The sequence below is a fragment of the Sus scrofa genome, chromosome 2 (assembly GCF_054392235.1).
Source record: "Sus scrofa isolate SSC_HxYL_T2T_F1_AM1 chromosome 2, Sscrofa_HxYL_maternal_Yorkshire_Landrace_v2.0, whole genome shotgun sequence".
NCBI classification, from domain to species: domain Eukaryota; kingdom Metazoa; phylum Chordata; class Mammalia; order Artiodactyla; family Suidae; genus Sus; species Sus scrofa.
In genome coordinates, this window is record NC_139384.1 from 118,355,630 (window position 1) to 118,368,729 (window position 13,100).

Sequence of the window (13,100 nt, forward strand, 5' to 3'; positions counted from 1 at the left end):
TCCCGTTTCGTATGGCTTTCATCTTTACTATTTAGTATTATCTATTACATTTCAATTTTTCTTTAAAAATTAGCATTATATTAAAATTGTTATATTATGCAACTAAAATTTATAAAGAAGAAAGCCTTATATACCATTAAATATTTTATATACCATAATAAAAAGAATAACTTAACTGGTAAGAATAGCAAAAGTAATATACCCTCTGAAAATAAGTAAAATATAAAATTCATAAATTGGATAAAAAAATAGTGTAACTCAAATAACCAAAATTATAAATGAAAAAGGAGAAATCACAATGGATACAGCAGAAATACAAAAAACCATAAGAGAATACTATGAATAACTATACGGCAACAAGTTTGACAATCTGGAAGAAATGGACAATTTTCTAGAATCTTACAGCCTGCCAAAACTGAATCAAGAAGAAACAGACCAACTGAACAGACCAATCACTAGAAATGAAATTGAAGAGGTCATAAAATCACTCCCTACAAATAAAAGTCCAGGACCAGATGGCTTCACAGGTGAATTCTATCAAACATATAAAGAAGATCTGGTGCCCATCCTCTTTAAACTCTTTCAAAAGGTTGAAGAAGAAGGAATACTCCCAAAGACATTCTATGAGGCCACCATCACCCTCATTCCAAAACCAGACAGAGACACCACCAAAAAAGAAAACTATCACCCAATATCATTGATGAATATAGATGCAAAAATTCTCAACAAAATCTTAGCCAACCGAATCCAACAACATACCAAAAAAATTATACACCATGACCAGGTTGGGTTCATCCCAGGTTCACAAGGATGGTTCAACATACGCAAATCAATCAGCATCATACACCACATTAACAAAAAAAAAGTCAAAAATCATATGATCATCTCAGACGCAGAAAAAGCATTTGACAAAGTCCAACATCCATTCATGATCAAGACCCTCGCCAAAGTGGGTATAGAGGGAACATTCCTGAATATAATCAAAGCCATTTATGAGAAACCCACAACAAATATAATCCTCAATGGGGAAAAAATGAAAGCCTTCTCACTCAAATCTGGAACAAGACAGGGATGCCCACTCTCACCACTGCTCTTCAACATAGTTTTGGAAGTCCTAGCCACAGCAATTAGACAAACAAAAGAAATAAAAGGCATCCATATAGGAAGAGAAGAGATCAAACTGTCACTGTATGCAGATGACATGATACTATCCATAGAAAACCCTAAGGACTCAACCCCAAAACTCCTTGAACTGACTAATAAATTCAGCAAAGTAGCAGGATATAAGATTAACATTCAGAAGTCAGTTGCATTTCTGTATACCAGCAATGAAATATTAGAAAAGGAATACAAAAATACGATACCTTTTAAAATTGCACCTCACAAAATCAAATACCTTGGAATACACCTGGCCAAGGAGGTAAAGGACCTATATGCCGAGAACTATAAAACCTTAATCAAAGAAATCAAAGAAGATGTAAAGAAATGGAAAGATATTCCATGTTCCTGGATTGGGAAAATCAATATTGTGAAAATGGCCATCCTACCCAAAGCAATCTACAGATTCAATGCAATCCCTATCAAATTACCCATGACATTTTTGACAGAACTAGAACAAACAATCCAAACATCTATATGGAACCACAAAAGACCCAGAATCGCCAAAGCAATCCTGAGAAATAAAAACCAAGCAGGAGGCATAACTCTCCCAGACTTCAAGAAATACTACAAAGCCACAGTCATCAAAACACTGTGGTACTGGTACCAAAACAGACAGACAGACCAATGGAACAGAATAGAGAATCCGGAAATAAGCCCTGACACCTATGGTCAATTAATCTTTGACAAGGGAGACAAGAACATCAAATGAGAAAAGGAAAGTCTATTCAGCAAGCATTGCTGAGAAACCTGGACAGCTGCATGCAAAGCAATGAGGCTAGAACACACCCTCACACCACGCACAAAAATAAACTCCAAATGGCTGAAAGACTTAAATATACGACAGGACACCATCAAACTCCTAGAAGAAAACATAGGCAAAACACTCTCGGACAGCAACATCATGAATATTTTCTCAGGTCAGTCTCCCAAAGCAATAGAAACTAGAGCAAAAATAAACCCATGGGACCTCATCAAACTGAAAAGCTTTTGCACAGCAAAGGAAACCCAAAAGAAAACAAAAAGACAACTTACAGAATGGGAGAAAATCGTTTCAAATGATGCAACTGACAAGGGCTTAATCTCTAGAATATATAAGCAACTTATACAACCCAACAGCAAAAAAGCCAATCAATCAATGGAAAAATGGGCAAAAGACCTGAATAGACATTTCTCCAAAGAAGATATACAGATGGCCAGCAAACACATGAAAAAATGCACAACATCGCTGATTATAAGAGAAATGCAAATCAAAACGACCATGAGATACCACCTCACACCAGTCAGAATGGCCATCATTCATAAATCCACAAATAACAAGTGCTGGAGGGGCTGTGGAGAAAAGGGAACCCTCCTGCACTGTTGGTGGGAATGTCAACTGGTACAGCCACTATGGAGAACAGTTTGGAGATACCTTAGAAATCTATACATAGAACTTCCATATGACCCCGCAATCCCACTCTTGGGCATCTATCCAGACAAAACTCTACTTAAAAGAGACACATGCACCCGCATGTTCATTGCAGCACTATTCACAATAGCCAGGACATGGAAACAATCCAAATGTCCATCGACAGATGATTGGATTCGGAAGAGGTGGTATATATACACAATGGAATACTACTCAGCCATAAAAAAGAATGACATAATGCCATTTGCAGCAACATGGATGGAACTAGAGACTCTCATCCTGAGTGAAATGAGCCAGAAAGACAAAGACAAATACCATATGATATCACTTATAACTGGAATCTAATATCCAGCACAAATGAACATCTCCTCAGAAAAGAAAATCATGGACTTGGAGAAGAGACTTGTGGCTGCCTGATGGGAGGGGGGGGGAGTGGGAGGGATCAGGAGCTTGGGCTTATCAGACACAACTTAGAATAGATTTACAAGGAGATCCTGCTGAATAGCATTGAGAACTTTGTCTAGATACTCATGTTGCAACAGAACAAAGGGTCGGGAAAAAAATGTAATTGTAATGTATACATGTAAGGATAACTTGATCCCCTTGCTGTACAGTGGGAAAATAAAAAAAAAATAGTGTAACTATATAAATATGTCCTCACAATTTGTTACACTTATTGTTTCTTCAATATAGTCATTATATCATTCTAGGTGATGTGATAAACAAGACATTCTAGACCTTACATTGTACCATGGAGAGAAATGGTTATTAATAATACAATTTTAGAACTGTATTATTTAATTGTACAGTGGCATTATTTAATTATAATTATCATAAATTCTTTGATGGAGAGGAAATCAGAATCAGTTCTAAGAAGACTTCAACATTCCAAGAATGATGTCAAATGACCCCCTTCATGGTGGATTATGCACTTATTTGCTATGAGATATATTTCTTCTCCAGAGATTCCTTGTTTGTGTATCAATTGTAGATTTTTGGCTTGCAGTTATTCTGAAGTTTTGATATGAGTCTATAAGTATATAAGATTGTTTTAAGTTGCTGGTCTCTTAACTGCAAGTTCATCTCCATTGTCCTGCACATGTACCCACCTCTTCTCAATATTTATGATTTTGGTGGTATAATTGTGCATGGATGATTTAGTATCTTTACTGCATATATACCTTTACTGGTGAGCCTTGTCATTTGCGTAATTTTTGTTTCCTGTTGCTGTCTTGTCTTTTCTGCCTAGAGAAGTTCCTTTAGTATTTGTTGTAAGGCTGGTTCAGTGTTGCTGAATTCTCTCTCAACTTTTGCTTATCTGTGAAGGTTTTGATTTCTCCTTCAAATCTGAATGAGAGCCTTGTTGGGTAAAGTAATCTTGGTTGGAGGTTTTCTCCTTTCATCACGTTAAGTGATCATGCCACTCCCTTCTGACCTGCAGAGTTTCTGCTGAAAAATCTGCCGATAACTTTTTTGGGGTTCCCTTGTATGTTATGTGTTTCTTTTCCCTAGCTGCTTTCAAGATTTTCTCTTTATCTTTAATTTTGGTTAGTTTGATTAATATGTGTCTCAGTGTATTCTTCCTTGGGTTTATTTTATATGGTACTCGTTGTGATTCCTGGATTTGAGTGAGTGGTTCCTTTCCCATGTGAGGGAAGTTTTCGGCTATTATCTCTTGGAATAGTTTTTCTGTCCCCTTCTCTCTCTCTTCTCCTTCTGGCACCCCTACAATAGGGATGTTGATGTGTTTAACGTTGTCTCAGAGTTCTCTGAGACTCTCTTCATTTGTTTTCAATCTTTTTTCTCTTTTCTGTTCTGCATCCATAATGTCCACTAATCTGTTCTCCACCTCACTTATTCGTTCTTCTGCCTCCTGTATTCTGCTGTTAGCTGCTTCTAGTGAATTTTTTATTTCAGTGATTGTATTTTGCATCTCTTCTTATTTAAGTTTTATATCTTGTATCTCTTTGGTCAGTATTTCCTGTAAGTTATCCATCTTTGCCTCCAGTTTATTCCCAATGTCTTGCATCATTTTCAGCGTCAACAATCTAAAGTCTTTTTCCTGGAGGCTGATCATCTCATCACTTAGCTGATTTTCTGGGGTTTTTCCTTTCTCCCTCATTTGAGTTATAGTTCTTTGTCTTTTCATTTTTATAGGTTTTTGGTGTGGTGACCTTTCTACATATAATAGAGTTGTAGCCTCTCTTACTTCTGGTGTCTGTCCCCCGTGTGGCTGAAGTCAGTATGGGGGCTTGCTGTAGGCTTCCTGATGGGAGGGGCTGATGCCTACCCACTGGTAGGTGGAGCTGATTCTAATCCCTCTGGTGGGTAGAGCTTAGTCTCTGGATGAGATTAAAGGCAGTTGTGTGCCTGAGGGGTCTTTAGGTAGCCTGTTTACTGAGGGGCAGGGCTGTGATCTCACCTGGATTGTTGTTTGCCCCCAGGGCTTCTCAGCTGACTGATGGGTGGGACCAGATTTTCCCAAAATGGCCACCTCCAGAAAAAGGCAGCTGCTGAATATTCCTGAGAGCTTTGCCTCCAATGCCCTTCTGCCACAACAAGCCACATTCACCCCTGTTTTCCCAGGATGTCCTCCAAGAACTGCAGTCAGGTTTGACCCAGATTCCTATAGAGACCTCGCTCTGCCCTGGGACCCAGTGCAGGTGAAAGTCCGTGAGTGCCTTTTAAGAATGGGGTCTCTGTTTCCCCCAGTCCTGTGGAGCTCCTGTGCACAAGCCTCACTGGCCTTCAATGCCAGATGCTCTAGGGGCTCTTTCTCCCAGTGCCAGATTCTTGCACATGAGGATTTGATGTGGGGCTCAGAACTCTCACTCCTGTAGGTGAGTCTTTCTCTGTGAACCAGTTAGTTTCAGTCTGTGGAGCTTCCCACCCAGGAGGTATGGGGTTGTTTATATACGAAATCGCCCCTCCTACCTCTTGTTGTGGCCTCCTCTTTTTCTTCTGGAGTAGGGTATCTTTTTTAAGGTTTCTGGTCCATTTGGGTGGAGATTGCTCACTCTTTAGTTGTGAATTTTGTTGTTTTTAGGAGAGAAGTTGAGCTCCAGTCCTTCTATTCTGCCATCTTAATCCTGTGTCCCCAAACTCCTAATTTATCCCTCCTCTTCTTTCCCCTTTTGCAACCATTACTTTGTTTTCTGTCTATGAATCTATTTCTGTTTTGTAAATAAGCCCACTTGTTTCATATTTAGATTCCACATATAAGAGATAGATGATATTTGTCTTTTTCTTTATGGCTTAACTTGACTTAGTATGATAATCTTTAGGTCCATCCATGTTACTGCAAAGAGCATTATTTCATTCTTCTTTATGACCAAGTAGCATTCCATTGTATATATGTACCACAACTTCTTTATCCATTCAGCTATCTGTTGATGGACATTTAGGTTGCTTCCATGTCTTGGCTACTGTAAAATATGCTGCTGTGAACATCAGGGTGCATGAATCTTTTCAAATTATAGTTTTGTCTGGGTATGTGCCCAGAGTGGGACTATTGGATCACATGGTAACTCTATTTTTACTTTTTAAGGAACCTCCATACTGTTTCCATAGTAACTGCACTAATTTACATTCCCACCAAGAGTATAGGAAGGTTCCCTTTTCTCCATACCCTCTCTAGCATTCATTTGTCCACTTTTTAATGATGGCCATTCTGACTGCTATGAAGTAATATCTAATTGTAGTTTTGATTTGCTTTTCTCTAATCATTAGCAATTCTGAGCATCTTTGCATGTGCCTATTGCCATCTGTATGTCTTCTTTGGAGAAATGTCTATTTAGGTCTTCTTCTATTTTTCAATTGGGTTGTTTGCATTTTGTCATTGTTGAACTTAATGAGCTGTTTGCATATTTTGGGAATTAAGCCCTTGTCAGTTGCATTCTTTGTAAATACTTTCTTCTAGTCTGTGGGTTGTCTTTTCATTTTGTTTATGGTTTCTTTCGCTGTACAGAAGCTTGTAAGTTTGATTAGGTCCCATTTGTTTATTTTTGATTTTATTTCTATTGCCTTGGGACACTGACTTAAGAAAACATTGGTATAATTTATGTCAGAGAAAGTTTTTCTTATGTTCTAGGAGTTCCATAGCATCATGTCTTCTATTTAAATCTTTCAGCCATTTTGAGTTTACTTTGTCCATGCTGTGAGGGACAGTTCTAACTTCATGGACTTACTTGTGGCTGTCTAGCTTTCCCAACACAATTGAAGAGACTGTCTTTTCTCTAGTGTATATTCTTGCCTCATTTGCAGAAGATTAACTGACTGTAGGTGGGTGAGTTCATTTCTGAGCTCTCTACTCTGTTCCACTGATCCATATGTCTGTTTTGTGCCAATACCATGCTGTTTGATTACTGTTGTTTTGCAGTATTGTCTGAAGTCTGGGGAGCATATGCCTCATGCTTTGTTCTTTTTCCTCAGGATTATTTTGGCAATTCTGGGTCTCTTATGGTTCCATACAAATTTTAGGATTATTTGTTTTAGTTCTGTGAACGATGCCATGAGAGATTGTCATGGGAGATTTGATAGGATTGCACTAAACCTGCAGATTGCTTTGGGTACTGTAGTCATTTTAACTATATTAATTCTTCTACTCCAAGAGCATGGGATATATTTCCACTTCTTTAAATCACATGCAATTCCCTTTATCAATGTTTTATAGTTATCAGCATATAAGTCTTTCTCCTCCATGGCCAGGTTTATTCCTAATAATTTTTTAATGCAATTTTAAAAGGGATTTTTTTTTTACTTTCCCTTTCTGATATTTCATTGTTAGTGTCAAGAAATATAGCAGATTTCTCTTTATTAATCTTGTATCCTGCTACCTTACTGAATTCATTTATCAGTTCTAGTGGTTTTTATGTGCAGTCTTTAGGATTGTCTATATACAATATCATGTTATCTGCATATTATGACAATTTTACCTGTCTTTAAAACTGAATACCTGAAAAATGGCTATCTTTATAATTTGATAAATATCTTTTTAAAAGTCACATTCAAAGTCTCCGTATTAAAGTCGATCCAATCACAACGGATACAGCAGAAATACAAAAAACCATGAGAGAATACTATGAACACCTGTATGGCAACAAGTTTGACAATCTGGAAGAAATGGACAATTTTCTAGAATCTTACAACTTGCCAAAACTGAATCAAGCAGAAACAGACCAACTGAACAGACCGATCACTAGAAATGAAATTGAAGAAGTCATAAAATCACTCCCTACAAATAAAAGTCCAGGACCAGATGGCTTCACAGGTGAATTCTCTCAAACATATAAAGAGGAATTGGTGCCCATCCTCCTTAAACTCTTTCAAAAGGTTGAAGAAGAAGGAATACTCCCAAAGACATTCTATGAGGCCACCATCACCCTCATTCCAAAACCAGACAGAGATACCACCAAAAAAGAAAACTATCACCCAATATCATTGATGAATATAGATGCAAAAATTCTCAACAAAATCTTAGCCAACCGAATCCAACAACATACCAAAAAAATTATACACCATGACCAGGTTGGGTTCATCCCAGGTTCACAAGGATGGTTCAACATACGCAAATCAATCAGCATCATACACCACATTAACAAAAAAAAGGTCAAAAATCATATGATCATCTCAATAGACGCAGAAAAAGCATTTGACAAAGTCCAACATCCATTCATGATCAAGACCCTCGCCAAAGTGGGTATAGAGGGAACATTCCTGAATATAATCAAAGCCATTTATGATAAACCCACAACAAATATAATCCTCAATGGGGAAAAAATGAAAGCCTTCTCACTCAAATCTGGAACAAGACAGGGATGCCCACTCTCACCACTGCTCTTCAACATAGTTTTGGAAGTCCTAGCCACAGCAATTAGACAAACAAAAGAAATAAAAGGCATCCATATAGGAAGAGAAGAGATCAAACTGTCACTGTATGCAGATGATATGATACTATACCTAGAAAACCCTAAGGACTCAACCCCAAAACTCCTTGAACTGATTAATAAATTCAGCAAAGTGGCAGGATATAAGATTAACATTCAGAAGTCAGTTGCATTTCTGTATACCAGCAATGAAACATTAGGAAAGGAATACAAAAAATGATACCTTTTAAAATTGTACCTCACAAAATCAAATACCTCGGAATACACCTGGCCAAGGAGGTAAAGGACCTATATGCCGAGAACTATAAAACCTTAATCAAAGAAATCAAAGAAGATGTAAAGAAATGGAAAGATATTCCATGTTCCTGGATTGGGAAAATCAATATTGTGAAAATGGCCATCCTACCCAAAGCAATCTACAGATTCAATGCAATCCCTATCAAATTACCCATGACATTTTTCACAGAACTAGAACAAACAATCCAAACATTTATATGGAACCACAAAAGACCCAGAATCGCCAAAGCAATCCTGAGAAACAAAAACCAAGCAGGAGGCATAACTCTCCCAGACTTCAAGAAATACTACAAAGCCACAGTCATCAAAACACTGTGGTACTGGTACCAAAACAGACAGACAGACCAATGGAACAGAATAGAGAATCCGGAAATAAACCCTGACACCTATGGTCAATTAATCTTTGACAAGGGAGGCAAGAACATCAAATGGGAAAAGGAAAGTCTATTCAGCAAGCATTGCTGGGAAACCTGGACAGCTGCATGCAAAGCAATGAAACTAGAACACACCCTCACACCATTCACAAAAATAAACTCCAAATGGCTGAAAGACTTAAATATACGACAGGACACCATCAAACTCCTAGAAGAAAACATAGGCAAAACACTCTCGGACAGCAACATCATGAATATTTTCTCAGGTCAGTCTCCCAAAGCAATAGAAACTAGAGCAAAAATAAACCCATGGGACCTCATCAAACTGAAAAGCTTTTGCACAGCAAAGGAAACCCAAAAGAAAACAAAAAGACAACTTACAGAATGGGAGAAAACAGTTTCAAATGATGCAACTGACAAGGGCTTAATCTCTAGAATATATAAGCAACTTATACAACTCAACAGCAAAAAAACCAATCAACCAATGGAAAAATGGGCAAAAGACCTGAATAGACATTTCTCCAAAGAAGATATACAGATGGCTAACAAACACATGAAAAAATGCTCAACATCGCTGATTATAAGAGAAATGCAAATCAAAACGACCATGAGATACCACCTCACACCAGTCAGAATGGCCATCATTCATAAATCCACAAATAACAAGTGCTGGAGGGGCTGTGGAGAAAAGGGAACCCTCCCGCACTGTTGGTGGGAATGTCAACTGGTACAGCCACTATGGAGAACAGTTTGGAGATACCTTAGAAATCTATACATAGAACTTCCATATGACCCCGCAATCCCACTCTTGGGCATCTATCCAGACAAAGCTCTACTTAAAAGAGACGCATGCACCCGCATGTTCATTGCAGCCCTATTCACAATAGCCAGGACATGGAAACAATCCAAATGTCCATCGACAGATGATTGGATTCGGAAGAAGTGGTATATATACACAATGGAATACTACTCAGCCATAAAAAAGAATGACATAATGCCATTTGCAGCAACATGGATGGAACTAGAGAATCTCATCCTGAGTGAAATGAGCCAGAAAGACAAAGACAAATACCATATGATATCACTTATAACTGGAATCTAATATCCAGCACAAATGAACATCTCCTCAGAAAAGAAAATCATGGACTTGGAGAAGAGACTTGTGGCTGCCTGATGGGAGGGGGAGGGAGTGGGAGGGATCGGGAGCCTGGGCTTATCAGACACAACCTAGAATAGATTTATAAGGAGATCCTGCTGAATAGCATTGAGAACTATGTCTAGATACTCATGTCGCAACAGAAGAAAGGGTGGGGGAAAAAACTGTAACTGCAATGTATACATCTAAGGATAACCTGACCCCCTTGCTGTACAGTGGGAAAATATAAAAAAAAAATAAAAATTAAAATTAAAAAAAAAATAAAGTAAATCCATATCTCCTAAACTCATCATATAAAATTAAATGAACTAAGGACTTGTTAAAAATATGTTCCCAAACCTCTCCCTCTGAATCTCGTGTAGTATCTAGGAACTTGCATTTTAACAATGATCTCAGCTAATTATTTTTTCATTTCCTTGATCAAAGATGAAGACTTATGATTTTCTCATGGATGAGACATAAAGCCCCTAAAGCACCAATCCTGAATATTCTTTAACTGGACATCAAATTTTCAGAGGCAAATTCTATGCATAAAGTGTATTTTTTAAATTTCATATTTAAAATATACTTCATAATATCGTATATATTCATGTTATAGAGGTTGATGGTTATTTTGGAAGATAATTTGTATTTATAAATGGATTAAGTCTGCAATATTTGTGATACTTCCCTGGTCATATCAGACACTTGAATTGTAATTCTTGGTTTCAATATTCACTTTCCTGAAGGCAGTAGATTAAATACTGCAAAACAGAACATACTTACATGCATTCTTGGTTTACTATTTTCTCCTATTTCTTTTTTATAATAGGAAAATATCTTTTTGTAGTAATCTGGTAGATAGTTTGATTATATGAGTATTCTGTGGGATTTGGTTATTTGTTTGTTTTTCCTAGGGGAAGTAATTCAGGTATTCAATACATTGTTTAAATAAATTTTAAATAGAATAGAAGAATATCAAGAAAAAAAATCCAAGTTCTCTCTTACCTCTGCCTGCCTCCACTTTATGCTTTCTCATGTCACTTAGATAGAGGCAATAACCCCTGTTAACATTTCCCTTTATCATTTTTCAGATATTTTCTCACACATTCACATGTTTTATATCCATTTACATTTTGTACACATGTATGGTCATACTAAATACACTGTCCTCATATTCATTGACTTCCAGTTTTCACTTATTATGTACTAGACAGCCTTAATATTGAAACTTAAAGTTCTATTTAAATTTCTTTATTGGCACTGTTATAATATTCCATAGCATAAATGTCATGAGGTTTAGTTACCTAGCCCACAGCTTTTATTTACTGATTAATAATATAACATATATTAATATTATATATATTTAGCTCAAAATAATGTTGTGGTGAATATTTCAAAATTTTATCTTGGCATATTTGTGAAAGCCTATCTGTAGGAGAGATTCCAAAAAGTGGAACTGCTGGATAAAAGTGTATAAACATTTACATTTGATCCACCAAACTGCTTTGTCCATAAGTTATAAAAACATGCAGTCCCATTAGCAATGCAGCCACACCTTACATAAAAAAACCTAAATCACTACAAATCTCATTGATTAAAAAAAAACATATATACATATACATACACACACACAGACACATATGTATGATTTTTAAACTTCATTTTACAAAACCATCAATGAAATTCACCATTTTTCCATATGTTTACTGACTACCTGTATATTTTTCTTTGAACTAATTTTTAGAATTTACTTCAGAGGTTCTGAGTTTGATATATGACTTATAAAAGTCTTCTCTATGGAGTTCCCATCGTGGCTCAGTGGTTAATGAATCCGACTAGGAACCATGAGGTTGTGGGTTCAATCCCTGGCCTTGCTCAGTGGGTTAAGGATCCAGCATTGCCGTGAGCTGTGGTGTAGGTCGCAGACGCAGCTCGGATCCCGTGTTGCTGTGGCTCTGATTAGACCCCTAGCCTGGGAACTTCCATATGCCGTGGGAGCGACCCTAGAAAGGGCAAAAAGACAAAAAAAAAAGTCTTCTCCATGATTACACATAAATATATTTATGCTAGGTTTTATCCTAGCAATTTTATTAACTTATTTTTTAATTTATATGTAATAAATTTTAATGAGAAAAGACAGGGATGCAGCATTCTGTTGGATTAACCAAAGAGCACATCTTTTATTAAATTTCCAATGTATGAGTTTATTTCTGGATAATCAGTTTGTGTCACCAATCTTTGCAGTCCCTCTCCACAGATTTATTTTAGGTACTTCATCTATTTAAGGTTAGTGGTTATCAATAGCTCAGCCTGAGTAAAGTCCATTTTAAAGTACTTCATGAAAGTCTCTGTAAGAGTTAACAGATCTTATTTTATCATTTTTTCCAAACAAACAAGGCCTAAGATCTACTTAAAAAAATACTGTATTTATTACTCTCTCCACATTACTTCTGAATAAATTCCTTCTATTACTTTTCTTAGAATTGTTAAAAATTGATAATAACATGAGAAACCACAGAAAGGCATAAATGAATCTTAAATACATACTGCTAAGTGAAAGAATCCAGTCCGCAAAGGATACCTTATAATTCCAAAAAATATGACAATATGAAAAAGCAAAACCATAGCAATAGTTGCCAGGGGCAGGGGGAGGGAAAGTTGAATAGATAAAGCACCACAGGATTTTTTTTTTTTTTTTTTTTGGCCATGCCCATGGCATGTGGAGGTTCCTGGATCAGGGATGGAACCTGTACCAACCACAGCAGTGACCTGGGCCACTACAGTGACAGCAGTGGAGCCTTAACTTACTGAGCCCCATGGGACCTATACCACAACAT

The 13,100-nt window shown here is 37.0% G+C and overlaps 1 protein-coding gene across 1 annotated transcript in view; it reads right to left on the reverse strand.

The window, feature by feature from the left end:
* SLCO4C1 (solute carrier organic anion transporter family member 4C1) overlaps positions 1 to 13,100 on the reverse strand; it is a 75,431-nt gene that overhangs the window by 30,827 nt on the left and 31,504 nt on the right. The window lies entirely within an intron of this gene.